The sequence below is a fragment of the Poecilia formosa genome, unplaced genomic scaffold (genome assembly GCF_000485575.1).
Source record: "Poecilia formosa unplaced genomic scaffold, Poecilia_formosa-5.1.2 Scaffold65, whole genome shotgun sequence".
NCBI lineage: Eukaryota > Metazoa > Chordata > Actinopteri > Cyprinodontiformes > Poeciliidae > Poecilia > Poecilia formosa.
Window position 1 is genome coordinate 1,595,997 of NW_006800004.1, and position 24,273 is coordinate 1,620,269.

At 40.6% G+C, this 24,273-nt stretch overlaps 1 protein-coding gene across 3 annotated transcripts in view; it reads right to left on the bottom strand.

The window, feature by feature from the left end:
• The window catches only part of LOC103139833 (pre-B-cell leukemia transcription factor 1), a 79,976-nt gene that overhangs the window by 36,568 nt on the left and 19,135 nt on the right, over window positions 1-24,273 (bottom strand). The gene's annotated exons all lie outside the window — the stretch shown is intronic.

Genomic DNA, 24,273 nt, shown 5'->3' on the forward strand with positions numbered 1-24,273 from the left:
ATGCCAAATTAGATTTTGGCAGCGGCAAGTGTGCATTAATTTGATTAAGCACTGATGGGCTATTTTCAGTCCTCCTCACAACACCAGCTAACGCTTTGCAAAAAAGAAGAGAGAGAAAAAAAACATCAGTTCTCAGACGCACTCTGACTCCCAAATCAATAAGAGTCTGAAACCTCTCCGGACGCAGCCTTAGTAAACAAGAGCCACTCAGATGCTCTGTCTGTTAGCAGAAACACGCGTTCAGACATGCTCAGTGAAATCTGAGAGAAGGAAGCTTACCCAGCCAGAGATGATGGAGTGTGAACAGAGTCCTTCAGCCTACAGCCACACCGTAAATTAAAAACAAATGTTTGATTTGAACACATCAGCAAAACAAGTCAACTGGCTTGTTTTTGCAAGTGGCTGCCACAACAATGACAAGTTTATTCTTTTGAAAGAAAAATAAAAAATAATAATAACTCACATTCCCATGAACCTTTCTTCATTTTGTCTTGTCACAATCAATTTCAATGTTCATCAGAATTTTAGAATTTGCTGCACACAAAGTAGTAAAAGATAATAAAAAAAATAAATAGCATGCTTTTCAATTCAGGCTGCACCGATAAAAATCGCAACCGATTTCCTTAAATTTGGGAGATCAATGGAAGATATTTACTCAAATGCCCCAAAACAGAATACAATACAACAAATCGCCTTCAAAAGTCACCTGATCAGTAGAGTTGACCTGTGAGCAGAGCTGCACAATATATTGAATCACTGTGTTTATTATTGCAATTGCAAATAACTCCTTGGATGCACTATTTGGCAGGGATACACAATATATTGCCACTAACTTCAGTATTGGCTGATAATCAGTTCTTAACATATGGTGTCAGTCTGTTAAATAAAACTGTGCTGATATTAAAAACCGATATTTATTTCCATCTAGTTGTGATCTGTTTCTGGAGGGGCAGAGCAGAAGGTCGGTCATTTGATAGAGATAGTGATGCAGCAAAGGATTTTGGGGGATTTAACTGAAGTAAAGAAGCAGTGGTGAAGTCAGTGTGGTTGCTTTTTATTTAAAGGTATTGAACAGAGAGCAACCTGACAGAAATATTAATAACGGTTATTGATATTGGCCCAAATTTGTATATGGGTGCACCTCTAATATTTGGTAGGATGTTATAGTCCAATTGCAATACTTTCACACTCTATATGGCAAGAATATATTTAGATGTAATTCAGCAATGAAGAGTGATCAAGAATTTCAGTCTGTACATGTAGGGATGTGAGCCAGCAGACAGCCAAAGGCTGGAATCCAAGTCAAAGAGACAAACATCTTTGAATATAATTTTGAAAACCGTATGTCATTTTTAGAGCTGGGACTTTAACGCATTTATGTCCATTAATTAATTACATCGATTTTAACATGTTAAAAATTTTTAATGCAATTATGTTTTACATACAGAACTCCTGAGCTGGAACCGTAGTATTCAAATGATTCTGGTACGATTCTTATGCAAGACACAGTAAATCCATACTAGTAGAAATGGGATAAAGTTTTTTTAATTAAATTAATCTTAAAGCATAACCAAAGAAAAACTAAACGTCATGAAATAATTCATGCAGTGTTAGAAAATGAGCACTAGTTCACACTTCTCCTTTTGAGGAGAGTTATATTAGCAGATCTACGAGCTAGAAGACTGGCTTTTCTATCTTTAATGTGTTGTGGTAGTAGTGATAAACGTCTAAAGTATTGACACCCACATGGCTGTACCTGTCACCTCTGCTATGACTACAAAGAGAAAGAGTGGTGTGCATCCAGTTGCAGAACTAACAGTCTCTGTGTGAGTCATTTGCAATGGAAAAACCTGAGAATAGTGCATTTATCTCCAACCTCTCCAGCACCATCAGCCAGGTATGTGAACACAGTGATTTGGAATATCTCTCCTGGTACGGCTGATGCAATCAACCACAGGGTGTAAGATGGGTGGATGTGCTGCATGCAGCTCAGACATATGCCTTACTTATGGATATGAATGACATAGACGACTGTGGGTTTCTTGAGAGCAAAAGACACAAAAATCAAAATAAATCAGAATGAAAATAGGAAAATGGAACTACTAGAGATGCACCGATTCGATATTAGCATTTGTATTGGTCTCAATATTGAAAAAAATTCTAGATTGGTATCGGTGACCGTAACTGCATTTCTATTAATAATGTGTGCAAAACTTTGTCAATATTCCACTAGAGTTAAAAAAAGAATTTTGCAATTGCAGTGTTTCTATTAAATAAGAATACAATTACGTGAATAAGTTTGCTCCCGCGATAAGTCATTAAAAAACATGCTAAGCCATCATCCTCCAACTACTTCCTGTTGTCTTCTTCCTTTACTACAAACATCTGGTTATTGATCACATGACTCATGTTTCCATTGCAGTTTTTGAAATACACTAATTTTCATACAGCAGAAAAACTACCTCATCCTAGAGCAAAAAGTTTTTATCAAAAAATGTGAGTTTTTCATAATTTACGTATTTTCATTAAGCAAATTTATTTGCGCAATTATACGGTTGATGGAAATGCAGCTACTGCAACCAATTCATGAGGGTCAATCTATGCAGTCTAATTCTGCACTTAGTGCTCTTTCTATGGTTTATTATTTATTTTAAATTATATTTAGAATTTTTAATTTCACTTTCTGAACCATTTGAAAAGGTTTGTTGCAGTTTTTTTTTACATATTTGATCAATTGTTTTATATATTGTTTTTGTCAGTTTCATTTTATTTATTATTTACATTATTATTATTTGTTAAACTCCTAGCTGCACTAACTTAAATTAAAGTTGTGTTGTTTTTACATTTAATCAAGCTTGTGAAGAGAGATGTTTTAGTGGTGCAGATTATCCAATAAATGTGTAATTCGGTTCAAATGTGTTTTTTTTTTTTTTTTTTTTAAAAAAACATCCTAAGTCAATTCAGCTGGTTTTCTGTATCGGCTCGGTACCTGCCGATACTGGACCTCAGATATCGGTATTGGTATCGGCAGCGAAAAAAGTGGATCAGTGCATCCCTACGCAGAGTGTTATAGGGAACCATGTAAAACTGGGAACAGTTGGTAAAACTGCAACACATTTTGTCATGCTGTATTCTCCCCAGTGCTGCTGGTGTAACGGCATCAGAAAGCATCCATACACCGAGGTGTGAGCTGTAATGAGCAGCAGCTCCAGCGTTAATGAGGACTGAGGTAAATCTGGGGGAGATTTTAGACCCTCGACTACTCTGTCTCCTCATATAAGCAGCAGCCTGCTCCTGCTGTCAGCAGAGCTGTGATCTGAATACCTCTTCCTTCATAAAAGATTCAGGCCTTATTGACTCGCTGCTTTGGTTTCCCCGCAGAGCCCATCCTCTCAGCTCCCCTTTAAATTCTGCTCTCGTGGCTGGGGTTGCACACCTGCCTAGTGGAAGGTGCGAGGGGGGTAGTCTCAGGCATAGCGTGGGGTTTTTATAGCTCTATCTGATGCACATCTGATGCAACTAAATATCAAACACAGTGGAGGAAATATACATTTGAGCTGAGTGGGTCGTTAGAAGATGAAGCTGAAAATCGTCTCCATTCGATCAGCTTTGAGCTGGAGTTTTGCTCCCCTGGTCTAATCACTCCGCTGGAGGGTCACTAGAGGATTATTGGCATTATAAAATGCCACATCACATCTGTTATGCTAAATATTGATATATCATGTTCCTTTTATTTCCCGCATCTGCTACCTGCTCTTTACAGCACATCATTACTGACTGAGAGCGACATTAAAACCCTCACAGGCCGGGCTCTGCCTTCTCCGCGGACAATATTTCAAACCCGAGCTGCAAAAGGGCACAAAGTCTAATAAATTCCTCATTTTATATACTGCCCCCAGATTTCTAAGTCCTGTCCAATAAAGTTTTAAATGTCATAAAATTCATGTAATATAGGTTGTATAAAGTCGAGCCAGGAAAAAAAAACCCATATAGCTCTCGTATCTTTTTATCCAGTAAAGTTTGATCTCTTTAAATCAACAATAAAATGGTTTTTAAACAGCCAACAAGGGGGTGACTGGCTGACTTTATTGTTGTTGTGATATGTCCCAACAGGCTCGTTGCTCCTTACTGACAGATAATGAGAGAACAGTGGATACCCTTTTAGGAAGGCAACAGGCTCTAAGTGATACATGTTTCATTTCAGAGGTTTTCTTATAAAAGTTTCAAATAATGTGTGAAAAACTAGCAATGCTTTAACAGCAGAGGTGTTATGAATTTTCCGGGCATGTAGTGCCATTTTACAGCACAATGGAGTTACTGTATTAACCTTCAGTTGTCATGAAAAAACTGCATTTGTCAAAAAAAATTACTCCAAAGATATTTGGCTTTGCATCATCTGACGCCTTGAAATTGATGCAACTTTTTTTTACGTCACGTTACGTAGGGCCCTATAATTTTCAAAATCCTGTTTTATTTTTTTCTCCATGGTCCACTTTGTCTGTTTGTATTTTTCTGACTTTTTCCCACTTAACCAAATGTACTAATACAAAAAGTAGATAAATTATGGTGTTCAAAAAAAGAACAATTCAATAGCTGGAGGTTTGTTTCATAAATGAAACTAACAGCTGTAATTCAACAGAATATTGGTCTTACAATATGTTTATTTGTAGAGTAATCACATGTAAGCTGATTATCATCAGCCTGCACCTTTTTGTTCTATGCTACACTTATTACTACAATGTTATCTGACATTGCTTTGAATTTCTTTTATTTGAAGCTGCAATGTTGATTGACTAACATTGCAGTCAATGTTAGTCAATCATTGATATATAATATATATTAATCATTATATATTAGTATAATAATTAATATAATAATTAATAATATTATTATACTTTTATTAATAATATTATTAGTAGCAATAATATTATTAGTAGTAATAATAATATTATTAATAATATTAGTAGTAATATTAATATTATTGTGTGTGTGTGTGTGTGTGTGTGTGCGCGTGTGTATGTGTGTGCGTGTTGGAGTGTGTATGTATGCGTGTGTGTGTGTGTGTTTTAGATGGAATAGGTTATAAAAAATAAACTAACAAATAAAATAATGCATTAAAAGGCGTGTAAACTTCCGGCCAGGCCTCTGAGCTGCGGCAAACTGGTTGAACAGGCAAAAGCAGAACAGCATCTCTGAGGCACAGCATTTCACACTCGGATAGAGGCAGAGGACAGGCCTTTAATGACACACACACCCTCCCTTCCACCCCCTCCACCCCAGTCACCTAGAATGAACACGCTGCGCTGGAAATAGACCGGAAACTCTGCCTGTGTGCCGGCCAGAAACCTGGTGATACATGCGCTGCCGGCCTGCCAAACAAAACCCACCAACACACACAGAGGCTCTATGACGTCTCAATCACACAGAGCAGGTAACACATTGAAGGTTTCTCATATTGTTGTCTTGATTAGGGAAAGCAGGACTTTAAAGTGTTGTTTAGATGTGTAGGGAAACAGCAGACGAGTTAACAGACGGTTAGTGTTCATATTCTGTATGAAAGTGTGTGTATTGGGTTGAGTCATGTGGTTCACTGGAAAATAGAGGCTTCCAGAGTGTAAACAAGGAGCTGGTGTGTGTAAGTGGAAGCTCGTTGAGCAGCAGGCCTGTTCAGTCTCAGTGCTTCTGTCAGCGGCAGGTTGCTACGGTTTCTGACTGCTCTCTGCTCAACTTCTCACACAGGATTCACCGATAAATCAGCCAAGACTTACTTAATTTTAGGCGGAAAAATAAATGAACAAATTGATAACAGCAGAATCAGATGGTCAGGATTTTTAAAGATCTGTCACTGGTCAGAAAACTTCTACCATAAAGTGGATGACAAGTCTTCAGTCTGGTGCTTGGGGTCTCAACCAGTCATTTTATGAAAGATAATTTAGTTTAGAGAGACTTCATAAATCATTTCATTTGTTTTTTTTTATTTATTTTGGATATTTAAAATGTCTTCCAGTTAAAGGTCCATTAGATTTTAAAATTTAATGATCTTTGACAACAACAATATTATCGTTTATCGCAATAACTTCTGGTACAATTTATCATCCAACAGTAGCTGCAGCTGAACTGCTGTGTGAAGATGTGAACACAGTACAGGCATCAATCTTTAAAAAGATTCTGACTTTTGTGGATACTGATGTATTTTCTCTGAAATGTTGCTAAATTTAGTGACAAAGTTGCTAAGTGGGCAACAGGCGGGGGACTATCATTAGGTGCAAAGGTGACCTAGATGGGTCAGTCTGTCTCCTGGCAGAGCAGAAGGAGACACTGGCAGATTTTCTGACCTTTGTGGATAAAATCGGTTTCACATGTGAGAATCGGCCGAACAGCCATCTCCCAGCATGAAGTAAATGCAGGCCAATTTGTTAGGTCACCCCCAGAAAACAGTCCATGTTCTCCCCATTTTAATGCAAATCAGTGCTTTTAAAGACTTCATTACTGTCAGATTAGCTACATTGATTGAACTAATATGTCAGCATCTTTTTGGACAGACTGGAAGTGAACTACATACTTCTCCGCAGCATTCAATGATCAGTCGTATTTGCACATAGTTAACCTTTGATTAAAAGATCAAACTTTTCTAAATTTTTCATTTAAAGTTAATGCTCCTGTAGCAAAAGCCCAGTCAGTTAATTCACACATCCACACCAGAGGTGGAGGTAATCCTGGAGAGCGCTGCCGTCACTGTGTCCTGCGGTTGCTTAAAAAGCTTCACTGTGTTTGAGTAAAGAGCCAATATAATCTGCAAACTGCACCGTGTTATAAATGGATGGAATTCAGCAAAACAGAAATGGATTTCAGCCTAAATCTGACTGTACTGGATATGGATTTTGTTCAAATGAAACCGGATTAAACCGGATTGTCTTCAACTAGATAAATCCGAATGATGAGTTTTTCCTGGAATAATTTTTTTAATTTCTGCTGAATGGTAATTTGAGCACCTTGTCTAAAATAAATAAATAAAAAAAACAATCTTTTGGTATTAAACACATATTTTTAATACCACATACATTATTTTTATTTTTTAGAAATGCAGATGAGTCCCCACCGACTCAGACATTTCTACACGTTTAACATGACATACACTTCACTTATGTTCTATTAATACTGAGTGCTTTCTTATTGATCGTCCGTCTTTGCTTGTTTGTAGCTTGGATTCAGGCCAGTTCATACATTATAGCTCTCCATGCTGGTTCCCAGCATTTTATCCCACCTCCCAAAATGTCCCCCAGACCTCCCACCCTCCCACCTCCTCCTCCAGCACTGAACACCAGGCTTCCTCCAGTGTGTTATGACAAAGAGGGGTTAGCCTCAACTCTTCTAATGAGCTTCTGTGTTCCAGTATGTTGCATAAAGCCATTACCCTCCCAGCACATTACCTCATCCATTTCTTATATGTGGATGACTTCCGTCTCCCAAGAGCACAGCATTTCTGTGGTACACACACACGCGCACTTTGGTCATCTCACAGTCTAAAATGTTTCTGTTTCACACAGATGCTGATTTGACCCTGAGATATCAGGAAATCACAGAGAGAGAGAGAGGGGCAAAAACAGGAAGGGAAAAAACCCCACAACCTCCACTAGCAGGAGATCAATTGCTGAGAGACGAGACGAAGGAAGAAAAACAGAGAGAGCGATTGAGTGGCGCTATCTCAGTATGTGGCAACTATTGCAGTGTGGGATAAAGACGCAGGTGGTGGCGAGCTCCGGCTCGTTTGTGGAGGCAATCCAGGATGATGGCGTCTGCAGATTCCCCTCGCAATTTCTCTGTTGGTTCAGTGAAGTCAATTGTCAGGAAAACAAAACAAATAAATAACGATATAAATATCCTCTCGTTAGCAAATACAGTCGGTTTACTGTGTCGGGGTTCCAGCACGTTTCACCAACCCAAATTTAAGACTAATGACATTTAAGAGCAGCATCATAACAAAAAAAAGTACAGATTTCTTTAGATTAAGTATAGATATTCTTGTTTCTGTTGAATTAATTAGTTTCTTTCTGTGAGTCATCGTAGCTGCACCTGTGGCTCTGTCTTCGTTTGGTTCCTTTGCTTTTTCTCAGCTGTATTTCCCTCCATTGCAACAAATAAGATTCTTCACTAGGTAAGAGTGGTGCTTGACCAACATGTTTAAAATCCACTAAACCTTCGACTTCAGAGTTTGTGTCGCAGCAAATGCCGTGGCTAGATCAATGCTAGCAGCAGCCGTGGCAACCGTTTTCAGAGGAGCTTCAGCCACGCCAGAGGATCAACACGCTGACATTTCTGGGGTCTGTTTGTGGCTCTTGGGAGCAGCTTTGTGCTTTTCACAAAACCCCCCTTAACCTCCACAGTGACAAGCTTTTTCACACTGACTGAATGTAGCATCATATGGGTTGGCAGCAGAAGCGAGCCAGCGGCAAAGACTGAACCCATGATAAATGCAAAAAGCTAGCTTGCTGCCCAGGCTACCTTACTCTATCTTATTTATTAGCAGAAAGTTACCGGTCAAACTGGACTCAAACTTTTGCCTGACAAAAAAGTCCCACTTATTTAAAGCCAACTTACATTTTATGAATTTGAGCTATTTTAAGGACTTAATTTCAGATAAATACATTTTTGACTTTTTAAAACTTTGAAGGTGCAGCAGGCAACTTTCATAAAGAATATGTTTTTCATGTACAAAACTGTCGCCGTGTTGTGATAGTTTGTTATGAGACAGATAATCTGTGAAAAGATGGATCTCCTCCATGAGCTACTGTTGATATCTTTGACCAAAGACAACCAATCAGAATCAGGAGGAGGGGGTTAGTGCGGTCACTCAACCTCATTTACTCACTGCTAAATGCACTAATGGCGGCGAAACAACTCACTGATACAGAAAAACCATTTCTCTTCCATCATTGCTCTTTAAGTTAACTAGCCCTAGCATTCACAATAGGCTCTGCTGATGGAAAAAAGCAGGTAGTTTTTATTATTGCTTATCACAAGACAATTTATCGTTTAGCAAAATTTGTTATGGTGCCTAGACATGACTTGCTTTCAAACACCAGAGTCGTCATGAGGTATTCAATATCAACTATTGAGTGTTGATTCCCCAAACACTGACACTGAAGCTCCTGAAGGACCACATTATCTGAGAGCGACAGATGTCGGACATGCAATCTTTCTCACAGATGTATTTTTCAGATTCTCTCACACCTCAGCTTGAAATCAGCTCAATGTCACAACTCTTCCCTCTTCTTTTTCTCTGCTGACAGAGCCTGTGACTCTGAATAAAGTAGCCGGTACAGGACAAGGCTTTACAGAGATATCAATATTTAATCAGAGTTAAAGGCAGTTGGAATTCACAGAGACAATAGATGGAGTTTATATAAAGTGCCGTTGCAATCAGCCCGGCTGTACGGGGTGTTGGGGTACTTGCACACAAAAAACATAAGCAATGAGCCAATCGGGGCGTAGGAAGCATCTAAATCTTCCTATATTACATGTGAAGAAGAGCCTGCATGAGACCCTGCCTTGTGTTAGAGTTGATTCATCTCATCTCCAGCACAGAGGACGCCGAGGCGTCTGTTGTTGATGTTATTGTTCGTCAGACTGAGTCAATAAGTAACGTTTCAATCCAGGGCCATTTGGACTTCGTTAGAGCCGCGATTGCAGACCCCGCACTGCATCAATCACAGCCGAGCGCTGCGAGCAAACGGGGTCCCAGCTTCTAATTGGATGCAGACCCGTTTCCTTTCCCGCGGTGACAGCGAGAGAGGCTCTGGNTATGCAGTCTAATTCTACACTTAGTGCTCTTTCTATGGTTTATTATTTATTTTAAATTATATTTAGAATTTTTAATTTCACTTTCTGAACCATTTGAAAAGGTTTGTTGCAGTTTTTTTTTACATATTTGATCAATTGTTTTATATATTGTTTTTGTCAGTTTCATTTTATTTATTATTTACATTATTATTATTTGTTAAACTCCTAGCTGCACTAACTTAAATTAAAGTTGTGTTGTTTTTACATTTAATCAAGCTTGTGAAGAGAGATGTTTTAGTGGTGCAGATTATCCAATAAATGTGTAATTCGGTTCAAATGTGTTTTTTTTTTTTTTTTTTTTAAAAAAACATCCTAAGTCAATTCAGCTGGTTTTCTGTATCGGCTCGGTCCCTGCCGATACTGGACCTCAGATATCGGTATTGGTATCGGCAGCGAAAAAAGTGGATCAGTGCATCCCTACGCAGAGTGTTATAGGGAACCATGTAAAACTGGGAACAGTTGGTAAAACTGCAACACATTTTGTCATGCTGTATTCTCCCCAGTGCTGCTGATGTAACGGCATCAGAAAGCATCCATACACCGAGGTGTGAGCTGTAATGAGCAGCAGCTCCAGCGTTAATGAGGACTGAGGTAAATCTGGGGGAGATTTTAGACCCTCGACTACTCTGTCTCCTCATATAAGCAGCAGCCTGCTCCTGCTGTCAGCAGAGCTGTGATCTGAATACCTCTTCCTTCATAAAAGATTCAGGCCTTATTGACTCGCTGCTTTGGTTTCCCCGCAGAGCCCATCCTCTCAGCTCCCCTTTAAATTCTGCTCTCGTGGCTGGGGTTGCACACCTGCCTAGTGGAGGGTGCGAGGGGGGTAGTCTCAGGCATAGCGTGGGGTTTTTATAGCTCTATCTGATGCACATCTGATGCAACTAAATATCAAACACAGTGGAGGAAATATACATTTGAGCTGAGTGGGTCGTTAGAGGATGAAGCTGAAAATCGTCTCCATTCGATCAGCTTTGAGCTGGAGTTTTGCTCCCCTGGTCTAATCACTCCGCTGGAGGGTCACTAGAGGATTATTGGCATTATAAAATGCCACATCACATCTGTTATGCTAAATATTGATATATCATGTTCCTTTTATTTCCCGCATCTGCTACCTGCTCTTTACAGCACATCATTACTGACTGAGAGCGACATTAAAACCCTCACAGGCCGGGCTCTGCCTTCTCCGCGGACAATATTTCAAACCCGAGCTGCAAAAGGGCACAAAGTCTAATAAATTCCTCATTTTATATACTGCCCCCAGATTTCTAAGTCCTGTCCAATAAAGTTTTAAATGTCATAAAATTCATGTAATATAGGTTGTATAAAGTCGAGCCAGGAAAAAAAAACCCATATAGCTCTCGTATCTTTTTATCCAGTAAAGTTTGATCTCTTTAAATCAACAATAAAATGGTTTTTAAACAGCCAACAAGGGGGTGACTGGCTGACTTTATTGTTGTTGTGATATGTCCCAACAGGCTCGTTGCTCCTTACTGACAGATAATGAGAGAACAGTGGATACCCTTTTAGGAAGGCAACAGGCTCTAAGTGATACATGTTTCATTTCAGAGGTTTTCTTATAAAAGTTTCAAATAATGTGTGAAAAACTAGCAATGCTTTAACAGCAGAGGTGTTATGAATTTTCCGGGCATGTAGTGCCATTTTACAGCACAATGGAGTTACTGTATTAACCTTCAGTTGTCATGAAAAAACTGCATTTGTCAAAAAAAATTACTCCAAAGATATTTGGCTTTGCATCATCTGACGCCTTGAAATTGATGCAACTTTTTTTTACGTCACGTTACGTAGGGCCCTATAATTTTCAAAATCCTGTTTTATTTTTTTCTCCATGGTCCACTTTGTCTGTTTGTATTTTTCTGACTTTTTCCCACTTAACCAAATGTACTAATACAAAAAGTAGATAAATTATGGTGTTCAAAAAAAGAACAATTCAATAGCTGGAGGTTTGTTTCATAAATGAAACTAACAGCTGTAATTCAACAGAATATTGGTCTTACAATATGTTTATTTGTAGAGTAATCACATGTAAGCTGATTATCATCAGCCTGCACCTTTTTGTTCTATGCTACACTTATTACTACAATGTTATCTGACATTGCTTTGAATTTCTTTTATTTGAAGCTGCAATGTTGATTGACTAACATTGCAGTCAATGTTAGTCAATCATTGATATATAATATATATTAATCATTATATATTAGTATAATAATTAATATAATAATTAATAATATTATTATACTTTTATTAATAATATTATTAGTAGCAATAATATTATTAGTAGTAATAATAATATTATTAATAATATTAGTAGTAATATTAATATTATTGTGTGTGTGTGTGTGTGTGTGTGTGCGCGTGTGTATGTGTGTGCGTGTTGGAGTGTGTATGTATGCGTGTGTGTGTGTGTGTTTTAGATGGAATAGGTTATAAAAAATAAACTAACAAATAAAATAATGCATTAAAAGGCGTGTAAACTTCCGGCCAGGCCTCTGAGCTGCGGCAAACTGGTTGAACAGGCAAAAGCAGAACAGCATCTCTGAGGCACAGCATTTCACACTCGGATAGAGGCAGAGGACAGGCCTTTAATGACACACACACCCTCCCTTCCACCCCCTCCACCCCAGTCACCTAGAATGAACACGCTGCGCTGGAAATAGACCGGAAACTCTGCCTGTGTGCCGGCCAGAAACCTGGTGATACATGCGCTGCCGGCCTGCCAAACAAAACCCACCAACACACACAGAGGCTCTATGACGTCTCAATCACACAGAGCAGGTAACACATTGAAGGTTTCTCATATTGTTGTCTTGATTAGGGAAAGCAGGACTTTAAAGTGTTGTTTAGATGTGTAGGGAAACAGCAGACGAGTTAACAGACGGTTAGTGTTCATATTCTGTATGAAAGTGTGTGTATTGGGTTGAGTCATGTGGTTCACTGGAAAATAGAGGCTTCCAGAGTGTAAACAAGGAGCTGGTGTGTGTAAGTGGAAGCTCGTTGAGCAGCAGGCCTGTTCAGTCTCAGTGCTTCTGTCAGCGGCAGGTTGCTACGGTTTCTGACTGCTCTCTGCTCAACTTCTCACACAGGATTCACCGATAAATCAGCCAAGACTTACTTAATTTTAGGCGGAAAAATAAATGAACAAATTGATAACAGCAGAATCAGATGGTCAGGATTTTTAAAGATCTGTCACTGGTCAGAAAACTTCTACCATAAAGTGGATGACAAGTCTTCAGTCTGGTGCTTGGGGTCTCAACCAGTCATTTTATGAAAGATAATTTAGTTTAGAGAGACTTCATAAATCATTTCATTTGTTTTTTTTTATTTATTTTGGATATTTAAAATGTCTTCCAGTTAAAGGTCCATTAGATTTTAAAATTTAATGATCTTTGACAACAACAATATTATCGTTTATCGCAATAACTTCTGGTACAATTTATCATCCAACAGTAGCTGCAGCTGAACTGCTGTGTGAAGATGTGAACACAGTACAGGCATCAATCTTTAAAAAGATTCTGACTTTTGTGGATACTGATGTATTTTCTCTGAAATGTTGCTAAATTTAGTGACAAAGTTGCTAAGTGGGCAACAGGCGGGGGACTATCATTAGGTGCAAAGGTGACCTAGATGGGTCAGTCTGTCTCCTGGCAGAGCAGAAGGAGACACTGGCAGATTTTCTGACCTTTGTGGATAAAATCGGTTTCACATGTGAGAATCGGCCGAACAGCCATCTCCCAGCATGAAGTAAATGCAGGCCAATTTGTTAGGTCACCCCCAGAAAACAGTCCATGTTCTCCCCATTTTAATGCAAATCAGTGCTTTTAAAGACTTCATTACTGTCAGATTAGCTACATTGATTGAACTAATATGTCAGCATCTTTTTGGACAGACTGGAAGTGAACTACATACTTCTCCGCAGCATTCAATGATCAGTCGTATTTGCACATAGTTAACCTTTGATTAAAAGATCAAACTTTTCTAAATTTTTCATTTAAAGTTAATGCTCCTGTAGCAAAAGCCCAGTCAGTTAATTCACACATCCACACCAGAGGTGGAGGTAATCCTGGAGAGCGCTGCCGTCACTGTGTCCTGCGGTTGCTTAAAAAGCTTCACTGTGTTTGAGTAAAGAGCCAATATAATCTGCAAACTGCACCGTGTTATAAATGGATGGAATTCAGCAAAACAGAAATGGATTTCAGCCTAAATCTGACTGTACTGGATATGGATTTTGTTCAAATGAAACCGGATTAAACCGGATTGTCTTCAACTAGATAAATCCGAATGATGAGTTTTTCCTGGAATAATTTTTTTAATTTCTGCTGAATGGTAATTTGAGCACCTTGTCTAAAATAAATAAATAAAAAAAACAATCTTTTGGTATTAAACACATATTTTTAATACCACATACATTATTTTTATTTTTTAGAAATGCAGATGAGTCCCCACCGACTCAGACATTTCTACACGTTTAACATGACATACACTTCACTTATGTTCTATTAATACTGAGTGCTTTCTTATTGATCGTCCGTCTTTGCTTGTTTGTAGCTTGGATTCAGGCCAGTTCATACATTATAGCTCTCCATGCTGGTTCCCAGCATTTTATCCCACCTCCCAAAATGTCCCCCAGACCTCCCACCCTCCCACCTCCTCCTCCAGCACTGAACACCAGGCTTCCTCCAGTGTGTTATGACAAAGAGGGGTTAGCCTCAACTCTTCTAATGAGCTTCTGTGTTCCAGTATGTTGCATAAAGCCATTACCCTCCCAGCACATTACCTCATCCATTTCTTATATGTGGATGACTTCCGTCTCCCAAGAGCACAGCATTTCTGTGGTACACACACACGCGCACTTTGGTCATCTCACAGTCTAAAATGTTTCTGTTTCACACAGATGCTGATTTGACCCTGAGATATCAGGAAATCACAGAGAGAGAGAGAGGGGCAAAAACAGGAAGGGAAAAAACCCCACAACCTCCACTAGCAGGAGATCAATTGCTGAGAGACGAGACGAAGGAAGAAAAACAGAGAGAGCGATTGAGTGGCGCTATCTCAGTATGTGGCAACTATTGCAGTGTGGGATAAAGACGCAGGTGGTGGCGAGCTCCGGCTCGTTTGTGGAGGCAATCCAGGATGATGGTGTCTGCAGATTCCCCTCGCAATTTCTCTGTTGGTTCAGTGAAGTCAATTGTCAGGAAAACAAAACAAATAAATAACGAAATAAATATCCTCTCGTTAGCAAATACAGTCGGTTTACTGTGTCGGGGTTCCAGCAAGTTTCACCAACCCAAATTTAAGACTAATGACATTTAAGAGCAGCATCATAACAAAAAAAAGTACAGATTTCTTTAGATTAACTATAGATATTCTTGTTTCTGTTGAATTAATTAGTTTCTTTCTGTGAGTCATCGTAGCTGCACCTGTGGCTCTGTCTTCGTTTGGTTCCTTTGCTTTTTCTCAGCTGTATTTCCCTCCATTGCAACAAATAAGATTCTTCACTAGGTAAGAGTGGTGCTTGACCAACATGTTTAAAATCCACTAAACCTTCGACTTCAGAGTTTGTGTCGCAGCAAATGCCGTGGCTAGATCAATGCTAGCAGCAGCCGTGGCAACCGTTTTCAGAGGAGCTTCAGCCACGCCAGAGGATCAACACGCTGACATTTCTGGGGTCTGTTTGTGGCTCTTGGGAGCAGCTTTGTGCTTTTCACAAAACCCCCCTTAACCTCCACAGTGACAAGCTTTTTCACACTGACTGAATGTAGCATCATATGGGTTGGCAGCAGAAGCGAGCCAGCGGCAAAGACTGAACCCATGATAAATGCAAAAAGCTAGCTTGCTGCCTAGGCTACCTTACTCTATCTTATTTATTAGCAGAAAGTTACCGGTCAAACTGGACTCAAACTTTTGGCTGACAAAAAAGTCCCACTTATTTAAAGCCAACTTACATTTTATGAATTTGAGCTATTTTAAGGACTTAATTTCAGATAAATACATTTTTGACTTTTTAAAACTTTGAAGGTGCAGCAGGCAACTTTCATAAAGAATATGTTTTTCATGTACAAAACTGTCGCCGTGTTGTGATAGTTTGTTATGAGACAGATAATCTGTGAAAAGATGGATCTCCTCCATGAGCTACTGTTGATATCTTTGACCAAAGACAACCAATCAGAATCAGGAGGAGGGGGTTAGTGCGGTCACTCAACCTCATTTACTCACTGCTAAATGCACTAATGGCGGCGAAACAACTCACTGATACAGAAAAACCATTTCTCTTCCATCATTGCTCTTTAAGTTAACTAGCCCTAGCATTCACAATAGGCTCTGCTGATGGAAAAAAGCAGGTAGTTTTTATTATTGCTTATCACAAGACAATTTATCGTTTAGCAAAATTTGTTATGGTGCCTAGACATGACTTGCTTTCAAACACCAGAGTCGTCATGAGGTATTCAATATCAACTATTGAGTGTTGATTCCCCAAACACTGACACTGAAGCTCCTGAAGGACCACATTATCTGAGAGCGACAGATGTCGGACATGCAATCTTTCTCACAGATGTATTTTTCAGATTCTCTCACACCTCAGCTTGAAATCAGCTCAATGTCACAACTCTTCCCTCTTCTTTTTCTCTGCTGACAGAGCCTGTGACTCTGAATAAAGTAGCCGGTACAGGACAAGGCTTTACAGAGATATCAATATTTAATCAGAGTTAAAGGCAGTTGGAATTCACGGAGACAATAGATGGAGTTTATATAAAGTGCCGTTGCAATCAGCCCGGCTGTACGGGGTGTTGGGGTACTTGCACACAAAAAACATAAGCAATGAGCCAATCGGGGCGTAGGAAGCATCTAAATCTTCCTATATTACATGTGAAGAAGAGCCTGCATGAGACCCTGCCTTGTGTTAGAGTTGATTCATCTCATCTCCAGCACAGAGGACGCCGAGGCGTCTGTTGTTGATGTTATTGTTCGTCAGACTGAGTCAATAAGTAACGTTTCAATCCAGGGCCATTTGGACTTCGTTAGAGCCGCGATTGCAGACCCCGCACTGCATCAATCACAGCCGAGCGCTGCGAGCAAACGGGGTCCCAGCTTCTAATTGGATGCAGACCCGTTTCCTTTCCCGCGGTGACAGCGAGAGAGGCTCTGGAAAAAAAAAAAAAAAAACCTGCAGTGAATCATTCTGTTTGAAGCAAAAATGTCTGCGATACGAGATCCGCATGAATGTTTCAGAACCTCCTCCAAAGTCTCCATTAGGAACAGAGAACCTTCTAATAAACTGCGATTGAAAAGCCGCCGCCATCTTGAAAGGGACTTGAAGTGAAGCCCGTCTTTCTTCTCCTCCTCCGAGTTTAAGCAGGGGAGCGTCAGAACCCGGCTTTAATAATTGAGGCAGAGACTGCAGGGTACTCTGCTCAGGCCTCCTTGATGTGAGGAGTCCTTAAAAGATGCATGGATGCCTCCCCAGAGGGAGATGGAGAGGCTCTGAAGCCAAGGCGCTCTCTACATTTAAAGATTATGTGTGCATCCGCCGGAGCAAGATGACCAGAAAAATGCTCAGAGGACCATTATTCCTCCTCGCCGTGCTGCAGGGCATGGGCACCGGCCTGATAAGATGCTATCAATATTCATGCCTCTAAATCAATTATATCCACATGTATTTCAAATGCAAATCGTTTGGCAGACGTAGGACTCTGGGAGGGATTCTGCAGACTGCAATAATCACACGCAGGGTATAGAAAGCAAGGTAAACAAGCACTTAGACGCAGCAGAGAGCAATAAGGATTCCAGTAAACATAAATGTGTCAGCTGCTTACAGCAAACACATTTAGAGGGGCTTCTACTTAACTCTGACTGCAGCTCAGGCTGAGCCCATTCACATGGATCCCCCCCTACCCCAACAAACACACACACACACACACTACACATCATCAGGAACCGGGGTCTAAATTATTGATCTGCTGGATTCATCAGCATAGCGGTCACGTCTGAGAGCGGGCGGAGGTGGGGATCTAACTGTGGATGTGTCCCTACGCTGCAGCCGCTGACATCATTAGGAGGAGCTCTCATTAAGGCGGCGGATGACAATGGAGAGCTGCCTGAGGGGGGCGCTGTGGGTGTTTAATGTCTTCCCTTGGGCTTCCAGATCGCTCCGATAAGATCAAGAGGTGAAACACATACACTACCGTGTCCGTGGACAAAATAACAAATGTTCCAAATTGTTCCAGAAATTATTGCGATAAACGATGATATTGTCGTTTTGAGACCATTGTTAACCAAAAGCATAAAGATTAGGGATCCACTTTTTTCACTTCCGATACCAATATTGATATTAGTATCACCTCACAGCGATCCAATACAGAAAAACTGCTATACTAACTAAACTTTTTTAAACACTAACCTCAACTTACTGAATTACAGATTTATCTGGTAACTCTGCCCCAGTGCAGCACATTTAAATACACCAACAACTTCACAATCTTTAACAAACGCATAAAAACAACACAACTTTCATTTGTCCAGTTAGCGCAATTATGCGTAGAAAAGATCGGCTGATTATGATGTTTGTTGTATTGTTTTGTTTATTTACAACAAAAACGAAATAATGACTCAACACTCTCCATTCATTTTCTACGGACCTTGCATGCTAATCTTTTGCAGTCGTCCAGGCAAAGGACTGGCAAAATTCATACATGTGATTTCAAGCTTGTACACACGCAGGCTAGCCACACGCAGGCTAGCAACACATGGACTAGCAACGCAATACAAGAAAGTTAAAAATTTTTCAACTTTTGTCACTGTTGTTGCTATTGCGTCCTGTGTGCTGTGTTCACCTCCAATAGAGCCCGTTACTAAGGAAACGAGAAGGAGGGGTGTCGGTCGATGCACCAGAGTGAAGCTTTTTGTCATCCATCTTTGGTAGAAAGAGACAGAAATCATGACGAAACTAAAAACCATGGAACTGAAACTTATCGAGCTCATGTTCATCTTTCATGTGATTAATTGACTTATTTTTTTTATCACGACAGGCATCAGGTTGGAAAACACCTCAGATTAACAACAACTTGATAGGATTTGGGTCAGCAGTGTCAGTGTGTAACCTAGGTTTAATAAATTAGGGAACAACGAGTGATCAAATACGTGAGCACGAAGGAGCGATCTCTGCTCTGCTTGTTTTATTGCTGCTGCCAAGGGAACCCACCGGGCTCCGGTGCCCCCAGGTGGTTCCCCCGCCTCGCTCTCAGTGAATCACACAAAAATCTACATGTGTGCGTGTGTGTGTGTGCTGCACATTCAATGCAAAATGACTCTCAAGAGAAAAGTTGAAAGTATAGAAAAAAAACCTGAATAAACTGACAATGGCAGCATAATGAATATTTGATTTGTTCCTATTTATAGAAGACATTTTAGAAAAGAGCTGCCAGAAATAACAATACTATATATGAGCCAACACTTCACAGGAGAAACAAGATAAAAAAGACATTGGATGTTACTGAGTCCAAGCTAGGTGGCTAAATGTGAGCAGGATGGAGATTTCTTCATTCATTTTTCAAGATCCGAGTGCATTAGGAGGGGAACGGAGTCTTGTCGCGTCTCCCTGAAGGAGGAGACGCTGAGCAGAGCGCACACAGGAAGCTGGAGGATGTGCATGCTACGCTTCCATTTGTGCCAAAATGGCTTTCACAGCCACCAGTGAAGTCCATGAATCTTTTCTGTCACGTCGTGCTCTCGGTGTCGGCTCGCCTCACGCTGCGACTCCGGAGCTTTCCTAAGTGGCTCGGCGCCATGCCACTAGGCCACACCCCTCGTTAGTGGGGAGGGTTCATTATGCAAATTGTCCTGCTGGAGCCGTATCAACGAGGCGCACGCTCCGTTATCATTCCCCGCCGCCGGGGCTCTTCTTCTCCCCGATCGCTCATACGGAATCATGGCCTAATAGCATCCCATTAACATAATTGCCAGCACAACTAGTGTTCCGTGTCTCCGAGCCACTCTGCTGCTCTGCCAGCTGAAAACAGAGGAGAGGATGGGTGATGGGAGGGGAGGAGGGTGATGGGGAGAAGAAAGAAATTTAATTAAGCCAACACGTTGGCCACTCCCTCCAGAAGCGAATGTCTGCTTTGTGTGTGTGTTCTTCAAAAACTGGACTAAAGAACTCCACGAAGCAGAGAAACAGCTGAGCTGCTCGGTCCGTCCCGATGAGCCGCCTGCCGTTCTCAATAGCATCCTCATTATTTTTTTAATTGATCTTTAATTGAAATACATCACAGCACGGATTCCACAAATCTCCCCTAAAGTGGAGATGCGGCCTTTTCAGGCCTATTAACGCGTCTTTAATTAAGGCGCGCCTTCCTCCAGACTAACAAGCCATGTACTTCCAGTGCGGATCCCACAGGATTCATCTGAAGGATTCCTTTGTGATCTTGGGGGGATGATAGGTGTGCAGTTCCTCACTCCTCTAAGCGTTCTGCAGCAGCAGCTCTAGTTGCAAACAAGGAGCCATAAGTGCACTGCACTCCTCCATGCTGCCTTTAACCACCCGCCTTCCCTTCCCCCTACAGAAGCCACCCGCGCTGCTCTGATGAATTGATTGACAATCTTCCATCCAGCAGTGCCGTTACTGAAGCAGAGGGAGCCACACAGGAGGACCAGTGTCTCTGACTATGTTCTGGTCACTTCTATTGGGAAAGCTAAGCTGCGCTATAGAACAGTGGCGGCCTCACTTATAGCTAAAGTACATGCCACATGTTTGGACTGTGTCATCAAACCCAAGCTGTTACGCACTACCTGAGAAACAATGTTCGTTTGAGATTAGCTCATATTGTTCAAATGGGGCCTAGATTTTAATGCATTAATTGTGATCAGTTAATTACGTAGGTTTTAACACATTAAAGTTTTAATGCAATTATATATATTTTTTTATACGTTACATTCAGAAGTTCCGCCCGGAACCTTTGTATTCACAAGTTTCTGGTACGGCCATAAATCTGCAAGTGACATCAGCAAACAGCAGAAGCTGCCTCTCTTGCCTCACTATGGGTTAAGAAATTTATCTGATCGAACACTGGAAAAAACTATTGTTGTGTTCAAGTTGTGCTAAAAGGAGTTAGCCTATCAGGAAAGCTATACAAGGCTAAAATAGCATCTGAATGCTAACCTTGTGGCAGCCTCATTTCTGAAGGAGTCCCATGAATGATCAGGAGTTCATGAAACTCAGGAAGATGAATGGGTAGAATAGAGATTTGCACCAATCTGATGGTTGAATAACCTGAATAACAGATTAAAAACAATATAAATTTGCTGCTGAGCTCACATCAATAATTTAGCAGCAAACAGGGTTTTTGAATTGAATATGTTGCTTATTTAGTCAATACAAGGCGATTAACTCAATAAAATGCATTTTTTGGAGTTCTACAACTAGATTTTACCTTTCATCTGATTCTCATAAATCGGAAAACAACATGAATCAAAGCACATGTGGTTGGTGGATGCATCAATAGGCTGAAAATAGACCAATTTTTGAAGTTTGATACATTTAATGAAGGATTTAACCTGCTGATTGTTGATAAGAGCAAATCAAGGGACAAACTGACTGATTCCTGTTGCATCTCCAGCCTCCTGATTGGTGCATCTCTGATTTACAGTGTGTGAGGTGAAAAGGCTCATCAGAATGCCAGATGAAAGCAGGGTGAACGTAGGGAGAGCTTTTTCCCCCTCCGTAGTTCCACGGCTCCGTAACACGTCGGGGCTCGTTACACTGCTCACCATGACAGCTAAATAAAGTGCAATTAGCAGCCAACCAGGCATGCTCACAGCTGACTTCATCCCCCAAATTATCCTGGAGAGCCAAAAATGCCAGCAGCAACAACTTATGAACGGCAAGCAATCCCATCGATCTCGACACACACACACACAAAAAAAAAAGAAAAACAAAGGTGAAAGGGAGCGTGTCCACCGGCTTGTCTCTTAATTGGATGATTAAAAGTTGGTTTGCCCTCAGTGATCAGGAAATCAGCGCCTCAGCGGTTGGTGGGAAGAGCTTAAAACAAACAGGCGCTCGCCCAGACCGGTTCCTGGCACTTTTCTCAGCCGGTTTTAATTTGACACCTTGAGCTGGGGGTAACTGGGAGGGGAGCGCGGGAGCCGCAGAGGAATTCATTAGACGCGGCGCTGCAGGGTCCTGGCTCGGAGCGTTAATGACATTGGAGGATAGGGAAACGAGACAGCCCAGACGCAAAATGAAATAAACATGAGGAGCGTCAGCATTGACAGTGGTGGGGAGAGGGACACACTCGCTCAGGCCAGAGACCTTCAGCTCCATTCCACCCAACCTCCCCCCCCACTGACAGACAAAAAGATCAGAACAGAAACAATATCGCAATCGCCCTCGGATTCCCGCTGACAGACGCAACGTGGTGGCGCGCCGGGGCGTTGATCTCCGTATCATTAAAAATATCCATCACTTGGAGCTCCTGCAGCATTCGGATCGGCGGCTGCAATTAAATTATTAATGTCACAGCAGCCAGCAACCTCTTCACCCCCCCTCAAACCCCACTCCTCTCCCAGCCACCATACAAACTGCACACTTAATGCGGCTGCTGAAAGACATTAAAAATACAGCAATCTCTGTCTGCCTTCACCCCGCATCAATTTTGATGACTGCAAAAACAACACAGAGGGAGAAAACTGAAGCAGTACAAGATCACAGCCATGACACGTGCCTTCCAGGGCCTGAGCTGAATTAAAATCTACCTGCTATGAATGAATATTCCACAGAAAGAAAAACAACTTCTAGTAGATTCTTCCTCTTCTTTACCTGTCTGCTCTTAGAAAAACATCCAGAAAGTCAGTTTTGACAGATTGTGTTCTGTGTGCAGCCGTGTGTGTGAGCTCTGCTCGTACAGACCAGAGGAACGGTCCCAAACATGAACGCCTGCTTTGTTGCTCCTGCTGGAAACTTGCTGTTGCGCCTTTCTACCTTGGAGAGAACTATTCAGCACTCCAGTGGCACAAATGGATCCAGCAGTTATCCGGTGTAACACATGTTCTGATCTGGTGGTTCTAGTTCTCTGAAAATAACAATTTATTTCCAAAGGATAGTAGTGGAATGCAGGAGTAAGAAATCTTAATTGCATTTTTAATCTGTTTTTAAAAAGTGCATGCTTTTGGTTTATGCATTAAAAGACCAAAAGTGGATGTAGCTCTTAGCTTTGATCTATTTAAATAACAACTAAATATTTGCCGAGCATTAAACCGTCTGTCTGAAAGCCCTGGGAGTCTAAATAAAACCTTCTAATTGCTACAAATTGCCACAAAGATATTGATTCACATTTTCCAGACACTTTCAGTTCTTTACCATTATATAAAGTCCTTTCGACTTTCCATGGATTTTAGCATATCAGTCAAATGAAATACACATCAGGGCGGTTAAAGTCCATCCAGCTAGCCAAATATACTACAGATATGGCAAAGCGAGAATGAACGACACTTGAAATATAAAATCCAACCCAATGTTGTGTCCAATCAGCCCTCAACCAATGCAGTTTTGTAGAAATTGACCATATGGAGCTCCTTTAGCAACATGTGTTTTTTTTTTTGTTTTTGTTTTTTTCCACAAGAGAAAGTAAATAAAAAAACTGTGTTCTAAAGAACATTTAATAGCTATAAATTAATCTAGTCTAGCCATTATGCTCTCATTCAATCTAGTATTTGGTGATTTTTTATACTCCTCTCATTCCAGTGGAGTTTTAATACTAAACAAGTTTTTGTGCTTTCACAAAGAGATTGTGTCATGTTTCATAAATCTTGATTTGTGTTTGTAGGTACAGTGAAAAACTGTATAGTTATTTCAATTCTAGATTTCATCAAATGCAGTCCAGACACTGAAAGACTGAGTTAGCCATTTAGTTTAACTCCGATGTATTTGTTATGTAACTCGGATGTATTTGTTAGCAACAAACAGTTAGCAACCTGCAGACTCAAGGTGCCTGACAAATCGAATCTATGAATTATCTAGACGGCTGCCAGATGAAACCTTTAAAAGTGTTGGCAGCCTCTGCGGTGCTTATAGAAGTGAGAGTTATCTGGTAGGCTAGCAAAAATTTGATTGTCAAAACAACGCGGCAACTCAAGAACTACTTCCTCTTTTATTTCAGAATAAGAGTCCCAAACAGCAATGGAAAGGTTAGGGTAGTTAGGGAGTCTACAGGAAACTAGCTGCATTTCCATTGACCATACAATTGCGTAAATTGGAATAGATTCTCTGAAATTCGGTTAACATTCGGTAAAATGTTTCCGTGCTAGGGTGAGGTGCTTTTTGGCATTTGACAAAACTGGATGGATGGAATTACTTTTTGCATCACACTAGTCATGAGAAAAAAAACCATACGCTGACACAGGAAAAAAAAACAAAGATGACAG